This window comes from Schistocerca gregaria, chromosome 5 (genome assembly GCF_023897955.1).
Source record: "Schistocerca gregaria isolate iqSchGreg1 chromosome 5, iqSchGreg1.2, whole genome shotgun sequence".
Taxonomy (NCBI): domain Eukaryota; kingdom Metazoa; phylum Arthropoda; class Insecta; order Orthoptera; family Acrididae; genus Schistocerca; species Schistocerca gregaria.
Window position 1 is genome coordinate 602,654,887 of NC_064924.1, and position 9,962 is coordinate 602,664,848.

General features: G+C 40.0%; 1 protein-coding gene across 1 annotated transcript in view; it reads right to left on the reverse strand.

Moving 5' to 3' along the window:
* Nucleotides 1–8,295, reverse strand: part of LOC126272023 (CD109 antigen) — a 740,173-nt gene extending 731,878 nt beyond the window's left edge. Inside the window, exon 1 of the mRNA XM_049974517.1 lies at nucleotides 8,041–8,295. The gene's annotated coding sequence lies outside the window, so the exon portion shown is untranslated. The remainder of the gene's footprint in view (nucleotides 1–8,040) is intronic.
* Nucleotides 8,296–9,962: the final 1,667 nt, after the last annotated feature.

A 9,962-nucleotide genomic window follows, 5' to 3' on the forward strand; every position in this document is an offset into this window, starting at 1 on the left:
TGACACAATATAGGTCCCGCGAATTCTAAGATCGTATAAAAATCTCTACAACTGTTCCTCAGACTAGCCCCGAAATACAGAAGCGATCAGGGGAGTTCAGTTTATATATGTACAGAAAGAAGATTTAATAAAACATATTTTAATTTACTTACTAAAACATGATAACTTGTATTTTATGTTTGTATGCAATAATGTTCAAACGGCAAAAGATACTTTTATGTGATGGAATAACAAACTGACAAGTTTCACATTTTTTTTTACTTTACTTGAAATGTGAAACCTTGCTTTTTTTCCAATTTCATGATTCTAGGTCAGCGGTAAGCACCCTATTGTTCCGATTTTACAGAATGAAATAGGGAACCCCGAAAGTGTCCTGATGATTCCAAGGGGGGGGGGGGGGGGAGGAGGAGGCGGGGGCTGCCAACGGGGAGGTGACCATGAGAAAAAGAATGAATACCTAATGAAAGAATAACGTTCTACGTGTCTTGGCGTGGAACGTCATAACTTTGAACGTGATAGGGCGGATCTAAATTCTAAAAAGGGAAATGCAAAGGCTCAATCTAGATGTAGCACGCTTCAGTGAAGTGAAATAGAAAGAAGACAAGGATTTGTGGTCAGATGAATATAGGGTACTAACAACAGCTACAGAAAATTGTGTAACTGAAGCGGGATTCGTTATGAATACGAAGGTAGGGCAGAGTGAGAGACAGAGAACCGTTCAATGTTAGCGCTGTTCTCGTCAGTATAGGCAGGAAACCAATACTGGCAACAGACTTCAGGTACGCATACCGACATCACAAGCAGAAGATTAAAAAATATAAAAAATATATTAGGATGTTGAACTGGTAATTCATTACGTAAAAGGGAGATAAAAATCTAATACTCATGGGCGATTGGTACCCGGTTGTAGGGGAAGGAGGAGAAGAAAGGGTTACAGGAGAACACGAGCAGTTGCAGCAAGAGAGGAGAAATACTAATTGAGTTCTCCAACACATTTCAGCAAGTGATAGCGAATACGCTAGTCAGGAATCACAAGAGGAGGAGGTATACCTAGAAAATGATGGGACATACGGGAAGATTCCAGTTAGATTACATCATGGGCAGGCAGGTATTCCGAAATCAGATAATGAGTTGTAAGACGTGCCCGGGAGCAGATACAGACTCAGATCACAATTTACTAATAATAAAGAGTAGACTGAAGTTTAAGATACTATTCAGGAAGAACAGGTGCGCAAAAAAGAGGGGCACGAAGTATTAAGGAATTAAGTGACACGTTTGAAGTCCTCTGAGGCTATAGATAATGCAATAATGAAAGTAGATCATAGGCAGTTCAGTTGAAGAGGAATGGACCGTTTTAGAAAGGTCAATAACGGAAGTTGGAAAGAAAAACATACGTGGAAGGAATCATGGGTAAAAGCACAAATATTCAAGTTGATCGACGAAAGAGGGAAATACAAAAATGTTCAGGAAATTCAGGAATACTGACATACAAGTCACTCACGAATGAAATAAATAGGAAGTGCTGGGAAGCTAAGGCAAAATCGCTACATGAAAAAAGTGAAGAAATCGCATGAAAGACTATTGTCGGAAGGACTGACTCAACATATAGCAAAATCAAACTAACCTTCGGTGAAATTGAAAGCAAGATCAGTAACAAATTAAAAGCAGGACCAGTAACATTAAGAGTGCACTGGGAATTCCATCGTTAAATGCACAGGAGAGAGCGGATAGATGGAGACAGTATACTGAAGGCATCTATGACAAGAAGAAACAGGAGTCGACAGGAAAGAGATGGGAATCCATTATTAGAATCAGAATTTAGAAGAGCTTTGAAGATCAAATAAGGCAGAAGGGATGGATACCATTCCATCGGAATGAGGGGGGGCGGAGTGGTCACTAAACGACTAGACGCTTGGTGTGTTACGAGACTGGTGATATACCGTCAGACTTCTGGAAAAACATCATTCACAATTCCGAAAATAGCAAGAGCAGACAACAGCTCATGTTTCCAAGTCGCTGACCAGAAAAGATAATTGACGGTCTGATATATGACGATCAGTTTGGCTTTAGGAAAGGTAATGGCACCGGAAAGGCAATTCTGACGTTGCGGTTGATACGGGAAACATGGGAAAACAAAAGAAAAAAACAAGTTCATAGAATTTGACGACCTGGAAAAAGCGTTCGACAGTATAAAATGGTGATAGCTGTTCGCCATTCTCAAATAGGGGTAAGCTGGAGGGGAAAATGGGCAGTATACAATACGTACAAGAATAAAGAGGAAACAATAAAGCTGGAGGGCCAAGTGCTCGGTCTGAAAAGGATATAAGACAGGGATGTAGTCTTTCGCCCCTACCGTCCAATCTACACATCGAAGAAGCAATGGTGGAAACAGAACAAAGGTCCAAGAGTGGGATTAAAATTTAGGGTGAAAGAATATCAATGATAACATTCGCTGATGGCATCGGTATCCTCAGTGAAACAGAAGAAGAATTACATGATCTGCTGAATGGAATGAACTGTCTAGTGGGTACAGAATATGGATTGAGAGTAAATCCAAGAAAAACTAAAGTAATGAGAAATGTCAGAAATGAGAACAGTGAGAAACTTTACATCAGAATTGGGTATCACGAAGTAGATGTTAAGAAATTCTGCTACGTCAGCAGTATCGTAACCCGTGAGGGACGGGACAAGGAGGACATAAGCAGACTAGCACTGGCAAAAAGGGTATTCCCGGGAAAAGAAATTCAACTAGTATCAAACACAGGAATTTCTGAAAATATACACTGGTAGTGAAACACGGTCTCTAGGAAAACTGGAAAAGAAGAGAATTGAAGCAGTTGAATTTGGTGCTGCAAAAGAATGTTGAAATTAGTTGGACTGATAAGGTAAGCATTGATGAGGTTCTCCGCAGAACCGGCAAGGAAAGGAATATATGGAAACCAGTGGTAAGTAAAAGGGATAGAATGATAGGTCATCTGTTAAGATATCAATAACTTCCATGATACTAGAGGGAGCTGTAGAGGATAAGAACTTTAGAGGAAGAAACAGATTGGAATACATTGTAACGTTCCAAGTGTAACTTTCTTTAACAAAAATGTGAAATAATAAACTTTACGATTATATTGAATGAATTCTGAACTGTGGAATGGATACAGAACCCAAACTGTCGTGTGGCTTGTTGTAACTGCAAGTGGTGTGCTTACTCTGTGTTATTGTTAGCAAAACTTTATACGAACTGATTGGGCAATGCAACTCCCAATACCAATAAAGAAATGCAGTTATTGCACAATCTAACGCACTGAATCATCTGACCCTGTTCAAAACTGATAACTTCAGTTCCTATGCACATAAATAAACAGTCTTACCTCTACAGCAGCAACGGTGGAACGCGATATATTCTCGTCTCTCATAAAAAGAAATGTAAATGCTAACTACAGGCTCAGCAGTGGGCACTGGTAGCTATAATACATGAAATTCATTTGGCTTATAAACGAGAACATTTAAGGAAATCCAACTTCTTTAAAAAATATATGACCTGGACTGGGAGGCGGCACTGATTATGGTGAATTACCAAAACTTAATTTTTTTTACCAAAATTATATTGCAAGTTAAGTTGGTTTTTCAAAAACATCTGACAGTTGAAGTTACATTACTCACAACTGATTCGCAATGAGATTTAAACAGCAAGAATTATCTAACTTCATTTATCCGACATAAATGCAAATCATCAAATTACGCATAGCCCTGTTAACAACTCTTAAAAGCATTACAAAAATGAAATATCTTAACTAGCCCTTTAACCCTATTTTTCCAAAACCGTTTACGTACATTTTGGAGTTACTCAACAATTACAAATTATCAGCCAACTCATCTATACTAACGTGATGGCAAAAGCAGAAACCATAATTATTTAACATGTTTACCTTATTTTCATGAAGACGACTGCTTCCATGTTCAACAATATTGACATACCTACATTAATCTAACTCTTAGTGGCTTCAAAAACTGCCTACTCCATCGTCTTTCCCTCACAGACAGCTCTCTCTTACGCCAACACTCAACTGTGTAGTATCTTTGGCTTTTCGATCGCGCACTGTCAGCGATCCGCATTATCGAGCCTATCAGAGACATTCATCGTTATAGTATAGTAGTTTCATTTTCATTTATTAATATTCTTATCTGGTGCCACATACAAGTGTGCCCCAGTATACCCCTTTCAACATCCGCCGAATAATTGAGTACGTAGATTGCAAGTGCTACTCTGAGATGAAGACGTTGGCGGCGCAGAAGAGGAATTCGTGGCGGGCCGCATCAAACCAGCCAGAAGACTGGTGACTCATCAAATAGCACACAGAGGCCTACCGAGACTCACTCTTCCCAATCGCCTTTCGCGAGTGGAACAGGGAAGGGCGAATCAGTTAGTGGTACCAGTGCGAATTCTCCGCCACACACTGTTGGGGGTTTGCGGAGTATGGTGTGGTTGTAGATGAGAAGTGTAGACACACTATTGACTCCTCGAAATCAAGTTTCAAGGCAGTCCTGCTTCACAATGGTAATAAATATGCTTCAGTTCCAGTCGGATACTCGCTTAACAAGAATTGGACTTACGAATCTATGCAAGATTTGATCATTTACTTACACTATGATGTGTGTAACTGGAAATTGTGTGTAGACCTGAAAGTAATAGTGCTATGGACTGGCATGCAACCAGAGTACACGAAGTACTGCTGCTTTCTGTGCTAGTGGAACAGTCGCAACAAGAAAGGACATCAGGTACGTAAAGAGTGGCCTACGCAAACGCCTGTGTAAAATGAGTGTGTCGTATAATCCGTTAGCATACGGTGAAGATGTTTATCTCCTACGGCTGCCTTTTAAAATGATGTTGATGGAGATATTTATAAAAGCGCTGGGCAGAAAAAAAGAGGCAACTCTTGCTCACCTAAAGACAAAGTTAGCCAATGTCAGCGGCGCAAAGATTAGAGGGGAGAGGCTGTGTATTTATTGGCCCCCAAATACGACAGCTTATGCAAGATACAAGTTTCACCCACTCGTTAAGTTAGGCTGATGAAGGTGCATGACATGCGTTCAAGTCAGTGAGTACGCACTTTCACGGAAATCACAAATGGCTGTAAAGAGGCTGTGAATAACATAAGATGTTTCCAGGGAACGTAGTGTCATGTCACCAAAGCCACATTTCCGTCACTGCCATCTTGAATTTTTCCATCAGAACTTCTCGGACACTAGTGATGAACAAGAGGAACGTTTCCACAGAGGCATTGTAGTAATGGAAATGAGGTCTGTAGGGCGGTGCAACTGCAACATGTCGGCAGAATATTGTTGGTCCCTAGTTAGACACACTGCAGAATACAAATAAATAATAAGAAAACGTCGAAAATGTCCTCCTAAACTTATCCTTGGATGAAATATGTGTTTTTCCAAGGTTTCAAAATTATCTACTACTTGAACAATGAAACTCTTACTTTTGGAATACCGTACGCGATATGAAATTTTTATTCCCACATCCTACCTCCTCATAACCACGACAAGTGAAAAACTGTAGCTTCATACTGAGGGCAGGCAAAAGCGTTATAATGAATTGTACACTGTTCTTTGTGTCAACTGTTGCAAAAGCAATATAATTTAGACAGCGCATCTTGTCTCTTTTTTATGCATCTCACTAATGTTTACACTTCTAGATAAAAAGTAGAAAGTAACCTAGATGTAGGGTCACGTCATCGGAGGGAGAGAAGCTTGAACTCTTGCTGTGAGATCCTAGTCCGCGTCTGGGACTATGATAACACAGTAGTGTAGCAGGTGGGGCGGTTACAGCCCTGGTGCGAGAGGTTCAGTGTCTTTCTGAGGTGCTCACTCGTGGCCAGCAACGGCTATGGCATTCTATAAATGCAAACTCTTTCCTGTCTTCTTAATATGAGTCCTCTTAAAGCTCTCACGAGGTTCAATTCCACTTTTACTTATTTAAAGCTGCAACTCTGTTAAAATACTAAGAACCACATAAGCTTTATGTTATGCACATGTGCAATTCAATATTTAAAAACTACTAACTGTCTTATTTACTTGGTGGCATGTCAAATGACGGCAGCAAGTAGAATGAAATGAAGTAATTTTTTTTATATGTACTGAATCAGTACTTACTTCTTATAACCGAAAATTACTGATGAGTAGCTCTCACTTTTATAATATTCATTTAAGTCCTTGCTAGTTTTATCATCAGACAACGTGGACTATTCAAACCTCATCAAATGTGGGGACAATAAATTACAGACAGGAGATGCGTAACCGTTAAACCGTCGACTTCAGCGTATAGCACGATAAAAATTTCGGAAGTAGACATGAAGTAATTTTCCATTTTTGCACACCACATAAGAAACTAATACGTTGCTCGTTTGACACTGACACCACATGTCTGCAGCATTCCATTCCATTCACGCAACAGATACTTTCTACTAAGAATACTCTGTAACGCAACAGCTATTCCTGTTTACATAGATTAGTCCATTACGTGCAGCCGTAAACAAAATGCCACAATCATCTACTTACATATTTCTTTTATTGTCACGCAGTCTTGAGTCAACCAAATCCCGCCTTTACTTTAAGGCCTACAGTGATCTTTAGTGTGTAAATTCTAACATATATTCATGAAATAACTTTTAATACAAGTCTGACTGGCAGAATGAAACATCGATGGCTTCGAACAAAACATGTAAAGCAAAATAATATGTTTCTTGGCTCCTTAGGTAAGACAGTTTGTACACATCTAGATACCCTGCATAAAAATTATCTAACACACTGAGTCTGAGTATTTATACCTTAATACGAGAGGCAAGATATAGCTCAATCGCGAGCGACAAGTTAATTCTAACTTGCTTACTGTTTACGTTGCACGAAAATACTTTTATATAATGCACAACTACCAAAACCTCTGGTTGACATTAAATTTAAAAGTACCCTATCATTCACACATGACAACATTTACCTCTGGACACGGAAACAAAGAATTCAACAGGTCTCACCCCTCGCGATTATTTCTTGTGCTCTTTACGCGTACTAGCTCATTCCTTGTTTGTGCAACATGTGGTTTGGATGGTTGAAACCGTGAGCTACAATACAAACTTTGATTTTGATGGTTAATATGTAACCTGCATGTTGCTTACGTACATAAAAATACATCTGCATCATTGGATTTAGCGCTGCAATTGCAACCTAATTTTTAAGATTTGTTTGCTTCCTCTCAATCCCACCATCGGTATCGTTTCTTCAGAACGCTTTTTCTATTTATCTCATCGTAGCAGCAAATTTCTAACCGTTCGGAAACCAATTAAAGCAGACTGGTGGTTTGATTTCATGCAACCCTCTTGCCGTTACGTCTGCCAAGTAATGATTACCACATGAATCATTTCTATTTCTCTACCCCCTCCCCCTTTACTTTTCATAAGCTGTACGCTGCAATTGATGACCTTGAAAGATGCCGAAGTACTCTCCTTTGTTATGCAACAAATTTTACAATGATTCTGACTAAAGAATATTCTGGGTAACCTTTAACAAGATACTGCCTGTATTGCTGTCACGATTTGGTTAATTCTATATTCTGCAAAAATATTTACACATTTCGGGTTACAATAGTTCCCCATCAAAACGCAGTGAGTGATCTTTATCTCCAGACAACAGTTAAATAATTGGTGGTGTGGCGCAGCTTTCAAAAAGTTCGTCACTGATCATGCGCGAAAGCATTGAAATCTCCAAAGGCGAACTGTCTCGGGTTTCATCACAACATTCATGTAACACACCATTCTACTGACAAACCAACCGGGACACTTGTTAGCTTCAATGACACCCAACCGAATCCTTTTTATTTTGTAGAATAAACCGAGATTTTTTATGAAAGCAACTGCGTTTTATGGAACTTAATTAGGACCGTAACTTCCAGTTATACTACGACAAATATTAGGCGATACACGGGAGAATAAAGGGGATCTAATGTCATAGTCAAATATAGATGCGGTCAACGCCCAGCGCTGTTACCTGTGTTCCGTTGTGAAGTTCCTGCAGCTAGCCAGCCACTCCTTAGATGTTGCAATGTTTCTTTTTTCCTTTTCACAGTTAACAAAACGGACACTTACGGTATTTGACGCACTTGCGTAACGATTAAACGGACGTTTACCGCATCACTTCAACACAATAACTTCAATTCTTGCACTTGTATTCTCTTTTTGTTAAAACTTGTACTACTTCGAATTTAACACCACGCAACACACCGCCATACAATCCCACGCTGTGTTGGCAGAGCCATCTAGCGGTGGAATTCCAATTCTTGCAGCGGCGCGAGTCTTGCTGACAAAAGACTATCAAGGAAACATGCAGCGTCAAGCAGAGCCAGTCCGTTATTCCAGGCTATCATTTTCGCACAAAGCGGAAGATTTTGGCCATTCTCTATTATAGGACTCACTTAAAATGCTTTTGTTTATTGTGAAGTACCGTAGCTAGCACAACAGCTGAAGTTCAGAAATACACTGACGACATATGAGTACGAAAAAGACTCAGCGGAATGGACTGTAGCGAAAGAAACTTGATATTGCATTTGCAGTGCTGCAGATAGAATAATGAAACAACTCAATGGCATAATTGTAGCACCGTAGATTGAATAATGAAAGGTAAATTGCGGATGTTGCCAAGGCTTATGATAATTTTAAATTTGTCTTAATTACGGAACTAAAACTGACACACTACGTAGAAGAGCAAATTCAGTTTGTTTCGGACCAAAGTAATGTGAAGAAACACGCGTAATTAAAGTGGCTACAAAATAAAAGAAGATTCGACGTAGTAAATATAACAGTGAATTCAAATACAGCCTCGTGTCCCAATGATTGACGAAGGTAGTGGATGAGGAAGATTGCGCGAACTTCTAAAAGAAAAGAGGATCATGGAATCATCCGGACAAATAAAACAATATAGTTCTAATATGTGTACAGAAAATCATGAAAAACCTATTTTTTACTGCTTAGAGACAAAAATTACATCGCAGGAATGTTGGTAAAACAGAGCCCTTTCAAGGATAACTCTGTTGTCCATCCGTCCGTCGGTCAGTCGTGTCTCTGTGGAAAGCACTTTTCCTCAGGAACGTATACACTTACAAGTTGGCACGTAGTGAAGTCGACGGCCCCCAGGCGCTGTATAAAATACGAGGGTGAGTCAAATGAAAACCTTAAGTTTGTAATAACAAATCGAAATTTCGCGCCGTTATCCTGTAAGTTGGTAAGCTGGCTATAAACAGCGTGCACAATGGCCTGTAGGTGGCAGCATAGAGCAGATGCACACATATCGCCGCAGTATCAGTATGAAGATGGCCACCCCACTTGCGACTTGGACCAGGGAAGAACAGCGTTCTGTTATTCGGTTTTTAAGTAGTGAAGGTGTTAAACCTATTGAAATTCATCGACGAATTAAGCTTCAGTGCGATGATGCATGTTTGTCACAGCAGAAAGTCTACGAATGGAGTAGGAAGTTCGGAAATGGTGTGATTTCAGTGGAAGATGCTCCTTGTCCAGGTCGGGCACAACTAGTTGTGACTCCTCAGAACGTTGCAGTAGTTGAAGCCATAGTGAAGAAAAACCGCCGAGTGATATTGAATGACACTGCAGTATGTTTACAAATTAGTCATGGGTCAGCACACAACATTGTGCATGGTGTGTTCCAGTTTCACACAGTGTCTGCAAGATGTGTGCCACGGCAGCTGACTCCTGAAATGAGAGAACGACGTGTTGATGCTTGTGAAGAACTTCTTCGAGAAGGTGTTGGGTTCTTTGGAAGAATCGTTACTGGGGACTAAACCTTGGTTCACTTCCAGCAAACGGAAACGAAGAGAGCGAGCAAGGAATGGCGCCATTCCTCATCACCAAAACCAAAGAAGTTTCGAACAGAACCATCAGCAGGGAAGGTTGTTTTGG